Source organism: Dendrobates tinctorius, unplaced genomic scaffold (genome assembly GCF_039654945.1).
Source record: "Dendrobates tinctorius isolate UK_male_01 unplaced genomic scaffold, ASM3965494v1 ptg000028l, whole genome shotgun sequence".
In the NCBI taxonomy this organism is placed as follows: domain Eukaryota; kingdom Metazoa; phylum Chordata; class Amphibia; order Anura; family Dendrobatidae; genus Dendrobates; species Dendrobates tinctorius.
The window spans coordinates 80,872,971-80,885,317 of NW_027361696.1; the positions used below are offsets into that span (position 1 = coordinate 80,872,971).

General features: G+C 47.8%; 1 protein-coding gene across 2 annotated transcripts in view; it reads right to left on the reverse strand.

Annotated features, from left to right (window-relative positions):
* TNNT1 (troponin T1, slow skeletal type) overlaps window positions 1-12,347 on the reverse strand; it is a 55,807-nt gene that overhangs the window by 33,226 nt on the left and 10,234 nt on the right. Inside the window, exon 1 of one of the 2 annotated variants that reach the window (XM_073569897.1) lies at window positions 1,167-1,258. The exons of the other annotated variant lie outside the window; for it this stretch is intronic. The gene's annotated coding sequence lies outside the window, so the exon portion shown is untranslated. Of the gene's footprint in view, window positions 1-1,166; window positions 1,259-12,347 lie in introns of those variants that run through there. 2 annotated transcript variants of the gene reach the window in all.

Below are 12,347 nucleotides of genomic sequence, written 5' to 3' on the forward strand. Positions count from 1 at the left end.
TGGAAAAAGGGCAAAAAAGCAAAAATTCTTCAGGGGTACGTAAACTTTTGAGCACAACTGTAATTACAATTTTCCATAGAAGTCAACTGGTGTTCGTTTATGGTTATCCATTAATTACTTTTTTTTTTCCGAGGATTGGACCCTTGTGACAAAACTGCAGACAACAAAACCTGCTATCTTGTTTTATTATTTTTGCATAAGTATGTATTTAAGAACAGATAATAACTAGTAAGACATGGATATGTAAATGGTGGTGAACACATTGGGGGTAAACAGTAAAAAGTGTCCATAATTTTTCTTCTAGGAGCTGAGTAAGGAGGTTGTGAGGGCCCTCAATTGCCTTCTCTCTCTTGAATAACGAACACTGGTGTTACGTGTGGCTTTGTGACATTTTCTAATGTTCTTGCAATGTGTAATGTGCTGTAATGTGCTAACTAGAGTGTGCCCGACCCTGCATCGTTAGTGCCTCTCGCCTGTTCTCGTACGTTGTTTGGTGTATGATCTGTTCTGGACTTGGTTTACGTCTCTTGGTTTCTGATTTGGTACTGTACTGCTCGACCCGTGTATGACCCTCTGCTTCCCCTGACTGCTCTCTATCATCCTGATTCTGTACTGCGTTGCCCGACCCATGTCTGACCCTCTGCTGCAACTGACGATCCTCTGCCATTCTGAGTCTGTACTGCGTTGCTAGATTTGTGTATGACCCCCTGCTTTATCTGACTATCGCCGCTGCTCAGCCCCTGTGTGACTTAGTCTCCTGCCTGTCACCGCTGCATCCCGGGGGTAAGCCCCGCCCCCTCCTCTGACAAGGGGTCACATGGTGGAAGGTCCTGCGGGTACTGAGTGCCTCTCCATCGCTCCTCCCCTCCCGCAGGTCCTGTGACCGTTTTCCTGATCTCAGATACTGCGTCTCTGCCCGGCCACCAAGAGTTACCTTCCCCTGGAGTCTCAGCATCTTCAGGGCCCGCTGACAGGTATGTGTCAGAGTTTTGAAACGGCTATGACTGCCACAAAATTCCGGCCGTTATCACTAACTACCTTGCCTGCCTCAAGATGGAGACTGCCCAGCCATGACTCAGTTTGTCGCTGCAAGTAGTCAGCCAGTACCTCCGCGGTGTGTCTTTCGCCCAAACTCATCATCTTCAACACAGCCTGCTGACGCTTACCACTAGTTCCTTGATAGTGGGACACCGAGTGTGCAACACTGGCAGCTGCGGATGGAGTGCTCGTGCGACTGCGCTCTGTGGACGAGCTTTCGCTTCTGGAGAAGGAGGAGGAGGAGGAGGAGGAGGGTCGAACACCTACACCCAACTGTTTCCTATACCGTTGGCTAGACAGCACTGTCCCACCGCCGCTGTCCCCTGTGGACCCTGCATCCACCACATTAACCCAGTGTGCAGTGATGGACACGTAACGGCCCTGGCCATTCCTACTGGACTATGCATCTGTTGTGAGGTGCACCTTTCCACTCACTGATTGCTTGAGTGCATGGACAATGCAGTCTTTCACATGAAGGTGGAGGGCTGGGAAGGCTTTGTGAGAAAAGAAGTGCTGACTGGGTAGGTCATAGCATGGTACTGCATAGGCCATGAGTTCGCGGAAAGCTTCGCTTTCAACCAACCGGTAGGGCATCATCTCTAACGAGATTAGTTTGGCAATGTGGGCGTTCAAACCCAGTGTACGCGGATGAGAGGATGAGTACTTTCTTGTCCTACTCATAGTCTCTGGTAGGGTGAGCTGGACTTGAGAGCTGCATATTGTGGAACTAGCGGTGGACATGGCGGACTGAGAGAGGGTTGATGATGGTGATGGTGTTGGTGTTCTTTCTGATGGCCTAGATTCAGTCTTTCGTAGCAATAGCATTGTGATTCCCTGACTGCTTTGGCCTTGCGACGACACCTCAACATTTGCTGCTGGTGGTGTGCTAACCGGTGGGCTTATAGTGGGGGAAACGATGTAGCGTTGCTGACTACCTTCATTAGGAGCAGTTGCACATGTGGTACGTGAGGTTTGGTAGTCCGTCCACGCTTGCAAGTGCATGGTGGTTAAATGTCTAAGCATGCAACTGGTATTCAAATTTCTCAGATTTTTCCCTCGGCTAAAGGTGTTTGCGCATTTCTTACAGATAACCTTTGCCTGATCATTAGTATTTTGTTCAAAAAAGTGCCTCACTGCACTCTTCCTACTATGGAAGACATTTTGAGGCCTTGCACGCTGTGCTAATTTGACCGTCTGGCCTAGCTGTCCTGCAACTCTTTTGGTTTTTGTAACCCGCTTTTGGACTGCTCCGGGCCTGCCAGATAAGGCCTCTTTCACACATCCGGTTTTTGTAATCTGGCACGATGCGGCAAAATTTTTCATAACCGGATCCAGCACCGGATCCGGTTTTGTCCCATAAGCTTTCATTGTCGCCGCATCATGCCGGATGGTTATGCGTCGTGTCCGGTTGTTGCCGGACACGGCAAAAATTAGCCGTCCGGCATCTGCAAAAAACGTTCTCTGCAACGTTTTTTGTCAGCACCGGACCGGCTTTCTCCACAGCGCATGCCCGGACTCTGTGAATGTTAACCCCACAAGTGCCCGGCGAGAGAGAGAGAGATCTCTCTCTGTCACCCGGGCACTTGTGGGGTTAACACTCACAGTGTCTGGGTGAGAGAGAGAGATCTCTCTGTGGGGTTAACCCCACAAGTGCCCGGCAAGAGAGAGATTCTCTCACCTGGACACTGAGTGTTAACCCCACATGTCTCCATCTCTCTCCACCCCCCTCTCCTCTCCCCTCCCCTCTCCTCTCCTCTCCTACCCTCCCCTCACCTCCCTTTCAGCAGCTGTCTCTCTCAGCGGCTGCCTCTGTCCACTTTCTCCTGCGGCTCCTTTAAATCTTGTCCGAGCTGTATCAGACGCCGCACACACATCTGGTGTCACGGCTGCAGGCCGGATCCGGCGGCCCGGCTTTTCGCCGCACGCCGCCGGACCCCACACACCGGATGTGTGAAAGTAGCCTAACAGCTGTTGCGATGCCGATGCCTGCTGCGGATGCTCCTCCTCTTCTGAGCTATTGGCAGCGGCACCATCTTCCCCCAATGGATGCCAATCTGGGTCAACAACTGGGTCATCCATCACCTCCTCTTCAATGTCATGTGCACCTTCCTCTGTGTCACCATGTGGTATAGTATGCGGGAAGGGGCACCTGAGTTTCATCAGGGTCAGATTCTGGCTCAGTACATTGCGAGGACAATGTAGTGCTCTGAGTGAATGTACCAGCAGAATCATCTATCAGTGGCTGTGCATCAGTGCACTCCATGTCAGATTCATCTTGGACTGGGTAATTCACGATTTGACTTGATAACCCAGGCATGGTATTTGAAAAGAGCTCCATGGAGTAATCTGTAGTGTGGCCTGCCGCATCCTTTACTTTTATTAGGGGTGAAGGACACAAGGAAAGGTGTGGTTCCTGACCATGAGCCTCCAATGACGACTCAGTGCTTTTAGTTTTTGAAAGTTCAGAAGAGGAGGCGATAGAGCTGGAGGCTGTGTCAGCAATGTAAGCAAAAACTTGTTCCTGAAGCTTCAGCTTTAAAAGCGGTTTACCTACTTCCAGAAAAGGGAGCCTTCCAGGCCTTTTGGAGCCAGACGATGACGCAGGCTCAACACCTCCTGCATTAGGTGCTATTGTGCTTTTGCCACTACCAGCAGATCCACCACCAACACCATCATTACCAGCTGGCAACCCCCGCCCACTTCCACGGGCTCTTCCAACACACTTCCTCATTTTTGGGAAAATGTACCCAAAATACCACCAGCAATACGGTACTGTAAAACAAGGTACAGGTGTATATAGTATTGGGGATAATTTGAATCTCCAGACTAGAGGACAGTGAACTATTATATCAGGCCCAGTGTAGATTACACCTCAATATAACAGGCTGAAATTGGATGGTGTATAAAATGTCTATATAGGACCGGGGAGAATTTGAATCTCCCTAGAGATTTTAGCAAGCTGACAATGATGCTCTCAGTCAGAAGTATGGCAGCAGGCAGCCTAATAAGCAGGACTGCTGCACACAAAAGTGTGGAAAAATGAATGCTTGGTATCTGGGCAAAAAAGAGGATGAAAAGTATTTTTGCTTTTAAAAAAGCAGTTTGCACAGCAGTGTGAAAACAGCAATGCAGCTATCAGGGAGCCTTATAAGGCAGCCTAATAACCAACAGAGCTGATGCACAAAAATATAGCCTCCCCTTGCACTGCACACTAACTGGTGTGTTGTACAGGCAAAATCTCTAGCAGCAGAAGCAGTTTTTAGTATCTTCTTCCCTGCCTAACGCTCTCCCTACAGCAGCAGCTCTCCCTATTCTGAGATCAGCAGAAGTAAGATGGCAGTCGGCGTGCACGCCCTTTTATAGCCCCTGTGATGCCACACAAAGCTAGCCAATCACTTGCATGCCCTTCTCAAAGATGGTGGTGACCGCTGCTTATGTCATCGCGTTGCCCACTGTGTGCGTCCTCCATCATTGGCTGAAAAAGGGCGCTGGAAGCATCTTTTGAAACGCGACTTTGGCGCTCTGGTCGCCGACTTCGTGGCCGACCTCACGCTATGGTCGGGTTTCGTTTCATGAAACCCGACTTTTGCGAAAGTCGGCGACTTTTGAAATTGACCGACCCGTTTCGCTCAACTCTACCCAGGAGTATTCATATCGTATACCTGACCTCCATTCACGGGGCAGTGAACGGTGAATCCTCGCAGCGCACAGTGTGTGCGCCTGGAGGATTCCCAAGTCTGCAGTCACTCAGAATGACTGCAGACGTTTCATGGTAGGCCGGACAACCTCTTTAAATCATTCCCTAAATGGGCACTTGCAATAAGCACCACTTGTCCTTAAAAGTTATTGTGTCAGATTTTAAAGGTGTTTTCCAGGCTCAAGATAAATTTCTGCAGTCACTCTATGTGGCTGGAGATTGCGGAATCTTGACATTGTGCAATCTACTGCTCTGCAGCAATGATGTCCTTCAAGTGACCCCTGCAGCCAGTCACTAGCCTCAGTAGTCAAGTGCTGCACAGGCAAACATCATTGCGTAGGCTAGTGATTGGCTGTAGAAGTCATTTGAATGATGAATGCAATAGAATACAGTGAGCTCCCCCTATAGGTGGCTGCAGAAAAAATAATTTCTGTCTTTCATCATTTAAAAAATTAATTAGCACAGAACAGAAGGGGGGCATCTAGGGAACTGAGCTCTGCGCAGCACTGTCCTGATAGGAGTGGAGATGCACATGCTCGACCCTTACTCAATTCATTGCTTTTCTTTGCATTTTATGGCAATTTCATAACCATGAATACAGTAAAGGCTGAACATGTGCTCTTCTGCTTCATTCATAATAGGGCTCTGCAGAGCCCAGCTCCTCGGTATCAGCGCCCCCTTTTTAAGATAGTTCAGGGCTTCAATGATTGGATCCCCAGCAATCAGTAAATTATGCCCTATGGATAAGGCGAGCAATTACTATTCTCTTATATGGCAGGAGCTGCAGTTTCAATCACAGCCCCTACACAATTCAACTCAAAATTTAGAATCAGCTTGATGATCACATTGAAATTCAGGCAAAAAAAGCATTATCAATGAAAATTAAGTTCAAAATACTGTAAACGCCTTTGCATTTATCTAATTACCTTCAACTTGTTCTCCATACTCCTCTGTACCAGCAAAATGACAGGGAAGACAGCAGGATGGCAGGAGAGGCAGGCAGTAGCATGACAGCAGTGAACAGCAGCAGCAAAGCAGGGAGGCAGGATGCAAGAATATGGGACATATAAAATAGAAAATAAATCACACACTGCAATGGATGCTGTCACAATATCAACACTGGTATAAGATGAGCAATGTATTGTTTTAAGAGTACTGATGTAATAATTGGTGGGGAAAGGTTGAATTTGATGGACCTTAGTCTTTTTTCAACCTATGTAACTACGTAACTACCGTATATATAATGTCCCCCTTCTTCCAATGCTATTTCACTGAAGCAGAAAGACTGCAGCTTCATCCCCCTCTTCCCCATTCTCTACATCTGGCGTTTACTGTTGTACATTGAACATTACAGGAAAAAAAACAGCTACCTGGCCGCCATAGCACTTTACTGCAAGATTCAGCAACCCCCTATAAAAGGATGCTTTTTTTCTTTGAAAATCTTTGCTTTTGCGGCTACTGCTTGACATTGAGCACCGCTGCTCAGCTTACTTGTAACCAGAATACCCAAGTCCTTCTCCTCTTCTGTAGTCCCGAGTATATTTCCATGTAATGTATATACAACAATACAAATACTCCGTCCTAGGCGCATTACTTTACATTTATCAACAATACACTTCATCTGCCAAGTACTTGCCCATTCAGCCATTTTATCCGGATCGTTCTGTAATATTATACAGTCAAACTCAGGTTTTATTATCCTCACATAGCTTTGTGTCATCAGCAAAAATGGACACTTTGTTCTCAATCTTATCCACAAGGTTATTAATGAAGAGATTTAAAAGAATTGTCCTAACATAGATACTTGTGGCCCCCACTGCTCCCGATACTGATCCTTGTCGACCCCACTGCTCTCTGTACTAATCCTCGTGGCCCCAACTGTTCTCGGTACTGATCCTTGTGGTCCCCACTGCTCCTGGTACTGATCTTTGGGGTCCCCACTGCTCCCTGCTCTGATCCTTGTGATCCCCACTGCTCCCGGTTCTGATTCTTGTGGTCCCCACTGCTCCCCGGACCTAGTCCTTGTGGTCCCACTGCTCCCAGAATTAATCCTTGTGGTCCCCACTGCTCCTTGTACTGATCCTTGTGATCCCCAATGCTCCTGGTACTGATTCTTGTGGTCTCCAGTGCTCCCAGTATAGATCCTTGTAGTCCCCACTGCTCCCTGTACTGATCCTTGTGGTCCCCACTGCTCCTGGTACTGATTCTTGCTATCCCTACTGCTCCTGGTACTGATCCTTGTGGTCCCCACTGCTCCTTGTACTGATTCTTGTGATCTCCAATGCTCCCCGTACTGATCCTTGCTTGTGATCCCCAGTGCTCCCAGTATTGATCCTTGTAGTCCCCACTGCTCCCTGTACTGATCCTTGAGATCCCCACTGCTCCTGATACTGACCCTTGTGGTCCCCACTGCTCCTTGTACTGATCCTTGTGGTCCCTACTGCTCCTTGTACTGATCCTTGTGATCTCCAATGCTCCTGCTACTGATTCTTGTGGTCCCCAGTGCTCCCAGTATTGATCCTTGTATTCCCCACTGCTCTGTGTACTGATCCTTGAGGTCCCCACTGCACCTGATACTGATCCTTGTGGTCCCCAGTGCTCCCGGTACTGATCCTTGCTGTTCCCATTGCTCCCAGTAGTGATCCCTGTGGTCCCCACTGCTCCCAGTACTGATCCTTGTGGTACCCACTGCTCCCAGTACTGATCCTTCTGGTACCCACTGCTCCCGTTACTGATCCTTGTGGTCTCTACTGCTCCCAGTACTGATCATTGTGGTCCCCACTGCTCCCAGTACTGATTCCTGTGGTACCCACTTCTGGTACTGATCCCCGTGATCCCCCTGATCCCGGTACTGATTCCTGTGGTCCACACTGCTCCCAGTACTGATCCTTGTGGTCCCCACTGCTCCCAGTACAGATCCATGCAGTCCCCATTGCTCCCAGTACTGATCCCTGTGGTCCCCACTGCTCCAATACTAATCCCCGTGGTCCCCACTGCTCTAAGTACTGATCTCTGTGGTCCCTACAGCTCCCAATACTGATCCTTGTGGTCCCCACTGCTCCCAGTACTAATCCTCGTGACCCACACTGCTTTTGGTACTGATCTTTGTGGCACTTAATTGAGGCTAGTTTCACACTAGTGTATGGAGGAGCTGCGGACGGCTGCGGGCTTCCTCCGTGAAGCTCTGCTCCCGGCCGCACCTCCTCTGGTCAGCTCCGCCTTTGTCGGCATGCGGCTTGCGTACCCTATCTTTAGCATTGCCGATGTATGCGGATGCCTCGGCATGCGTTGTTTTGATGGTGCGGCGACTTGCGCCAAGCGTAGCATGTTGCATTTTGGTGCAGTCGCTGCACCGTTGAAATGACACATGCGGAGGCATCCGCATACCTTGGCACGGCCTGCGTACCCAATGCTAAAGATAGGGTACGCAGGCCACATGCTGACAGAAGTGGAGCTGACCTGAGGAGGTGCGGCCGGGGGCGGAGCTTCACGGAGAAAGCCCGCAGCCGTCCGCAGCTCCTCCATACGCTAGTGTGAAACTAGCCTAAATGTCTTATTTTAAGCAAATGTATTCCTCTACATATATATTGCTCTAATTTCATTATTATTATAAATGCAAAAAAATAAAAGGTGTGCGGCTATAGGGTTAGGGAAAAGTTGAACATATAAAGTCCCTGTTTGAAAGTCCTGGTTACTTTTGCTGTCTGCCATTCTAAGAGTTATGTGATCGTACAGTGTAACTGTACTTAAAGGGATTGTCCAGAAGAATGCAACATGAAAAAAAAACAAAATTTACAAAAAAGAAAAAAAAACTTCTTAAATCATTCCTAAAAGAAATGTTATAATTTACAACCCAACAGCTGGTTATATGGTAGTGCAGCCATGACTGCGCGGATCGGAGGCGTTACACGCTGTACTGCTATTAATCCCGAACACTATAATCACTGAATGACTGGATTTTCTTTGTAATAAAAGTTTTAGACAAGAAACACATTCAGCTCTTAGCTCCTGCACCATGATAATTCTCAGGAGAAGAGACAGACTGTATTGTTCCTTGGTGAGCGTAATGATAGGAAGAACAGTACTATGCCTCGCCTTAGGATTACTCTTATTTCTCATATATTTCTAGTTTTAATAACAAAGAGAAAAATACGTAAACATATGCATCCATATTTATAAAACTTGTTATGAGTTTTCTACTTTAAACGCTAAAGGCTATGGACAACTTTGACATAAAAAAATATTGCATGGTTTCCTTCAGAAAATAACATTTGCTCTATGTTTCAGTCTACAATATATATTTGTTAATTTATTTTCAAACCTCTGATATACAGTTTGGAACCTGGTCCAAGTTTCAATTTCTCTTTTGTGGGAGTGTCTCTCAGTAATATAGGCTGGATTTTAGCTCTGTTGTTTTCATTAGCTTGCACAGTCATGTTCATATGTTTCAACAATTGTGGTTCTCAAGTCCTCAGACAGTCCTCTTCTCTTTCTGTTCTCCATGTTTAGTGTGGCACACAGACACACATTGCAAAGATTGAGTCAACTTCTTCCTTTTCTTATCTGGTCTCAGGTGTGATTTCTATATTGCCAACACCTGTTACTTGCTATAGGTAAGTTTGAACAAGCATCATATGCTTAAAACAAATTTGTTTATCAAGAATTTTGGTTAGGTGCCAACAATTTTGCTTGGCCCATTTGTGTGGTTTTGTGTGAAATTATGTCCAACCTGCCTTTTTTTGTGTTGTTTCAGTACACACAAAGGAAATAAACATGTGTATAACAAAACATGTGTAATTGCAATAATTTTCTGGGAAAAATACTTCATTTTCTGGAACAATTTCAAGGGCGCCAACACTTTCGGCCATAAAAATAAATAAGTATAGTTCTAGAACTGCACTTAATTCATCTTCACTTGCTTTCCTCCCTATCTTTGTTTTCTCTACCCTCCCTGAGACTGTAGATACTTCTCTCTTCTTTGAAGATCTGCGCAGATCTCCTTCCTCTCCCCTACTTGGGAGCAGAGAGAGCCTTTAAAACTGAGCAGGAACTCTGACAGATTTGTAATATATTTTAGGATCACTCAGATAAACTTACAGGACGCTCTGCAGGAGCAAAATGATAGATAATCTTTAATGAAGACTAATTAGAAAATTACTAAACTTTTAAAAAAGATAACCTAAAAATGTAATGTCTATGGAAATTACTTTAGGAAACTTTTTTTGCAGATATGCCAGCACCATCAGTTTTGGAAAAAATAGTACATTGCTTCCCATCCCGCTGCACTGCAGACAGCAGTATCACATTGTATATCATATACTACATACTATTCAATATTATTAGTTTTCTCTTTATAACCCTCTTGTACACTGTGGCTCCTTGGAGTCCTGTATCAGAAGTAAACTTGGTAGGTTTTTGGTTAGCCGGGTAAAAAAAACAAACGTCAAGATTAGTGATGATGAGCGAACGTGCTCGGATTAGGTGTATTTCGAGCATGCTTGGGTGTTACCAGAGTATCTTGGGCATGCTCGAATACTATGTTCAAGTCCCCGCTGATGCATGTCTTGCGGTGATAGACACCTACAACACATGTAGGTATTGCTTAGGCCTGTTTCACACTTACGTTTTTCTTGTCAGTTGTAATCCGCCAAAATGGCGGAGAACGGATCCGTAGGCGTCGAAATACCAACGGGAGCCAACGGACCGTTGGTGCACCGGGATCCGCTGATCTGGGAAAGTTAAAGGAGCCACGCTGAAAACAAAAAATACAGCCGATGTAGCAAGAAGAGCCGGGACATCGCGGGACGAGAGGAGAGCCGGGACATCGCGGGACGAGAGGAGAGCCTCGCTGGACGAGAGAGAGAGAGAATTTTTTCTCAGCCGCCAGACCGGGATTTAGGGTTAAATTTACTGCAAAGGCGACTCTGCTGGGCATGCGCAGTGTAAAGTGCGGATCGACCAGCCAGAAAAACGTTGCATTGTCCGTCCAGTCTTGTCAGCGGACGCGAATGTGGAGCCCCTGAGGCTCAGTCGCCACAGAGGTACTGCACCTTCTCCTAAGGTGTAGTGCCCCACCATCCAGGTAAGGTGGGAACTCCTTTCCACGCTCCAACACTCGCACCCCACACAACAGGGTAGTTCTGCACAACCACATTGCGGCTCAGTGCTTAGAGAGTAGCAGAGCACCATTGGTGGTTCCCTGCTTGGAACACTGGATGTGCTGGGAGGTGGGTGGAGTTTAGATATATAAAAGAGTGGGAAAGTATAGGATTACAGGTCAGTCTGACAGAAGGTCAGTCGGGAAGGAAGCCACTCGGGAGGAGTGGGGATCCCTGGAAGGAGGGATGGAGGAAGGAGTGCTGCAGCTGCCTCAGTGATCTGAGCCATCTGGCACGGGAAAGGAAAAGAAGGAGAAAGACGTAGAACTGCAACCTAAGCTTCCATAAGAGAGAGAAAGACCAGTATGGAATGAATGAGTAAGGAGAACAGAGAGGACGTGGGTTGGAAGAGGAACCCTGCCCATAGGTTCTCAGCGCAAGGCCGGGTCCCGGTCCCCGAGGTTGTATGGACACTTATGGTTCTGCAGCAGACACCGATGGAGTAGTTGGCTGTAAATGCACTACTCCCACCTAAGTCTTGGGGCACAACAGCAACTGATTAGAGAGCCGGGACTCAGGAGAAGGGAGTCCCCGAAGCAGGCTACAGCTGTCTGCCATACGAGTAGAGTTCTTGGGAACATCTGACAGGAGGAACTCCAGAGTACCACGGTACTGGAGATCTTCACACTTTAAGGCGCGATAGAGGAGTCATTCAGGAAAGGCACACGTTGGTGGAGTGTTGGAGAGGAGCTTTCCATCTGGCCTGGAGGTTGGCTGAGTCTCTGACCCGGAGGACACGGCTCGGAGGCAGACACCCTTGTGTACCGCAGACTGTGAGTAAAGCCTTGGAACTGCAAGCCTCGGTGTCCTCCATTCATTCTTGCGCCAACCCGCTTAGCACCGCTACATCTGGGTACCATCCTTTACACTGCCTGCGCCTTTCCACAACCATTACAACTACACTGCCCTGGGACCTCAGCCCTGCCTGTGGAGGGCTATACCATCACTGCTGCACCATACCATCTGTCCCAGAGGATCTGTCTGCAGCGTCGGCTTAACACCTCCCTTGCCGAGCACCACAGGTGGCGTCACGAACTATTACATTACAAACTTCCACTGATATTTGGGCGCCCAGGGCCACGGACCGGGTCACCGCTGCTGTGACACATTCCCCTGGCACCGGCCCGGTACCGAGTACCCCACAGCCCTGAAAGGGCGACCCAACTTGGTGTCAGGATGACGAGACCCGATGCCATCGGGTTCTGTGTGCCTAAGATTTGTTGGACTCAAAACTTTTGAAAATGTGCAGAAGACCCAATTTAATAGACTGTGACATGAATATTGAAAATAGCTGCTGGCGAGGAGAAGAAGGGCGTGCAGAGATAGGCGGTCCTAGGAAAAGACCGCGAAGAGTCTTGGGCCTTCCCTGCCTGAATTACTATGTGACAGCAACATGGCCCACCCCCGAGGGGTTCATATACTGGCTTGGTATGGAGGCGCTGGAAGAAGACGCT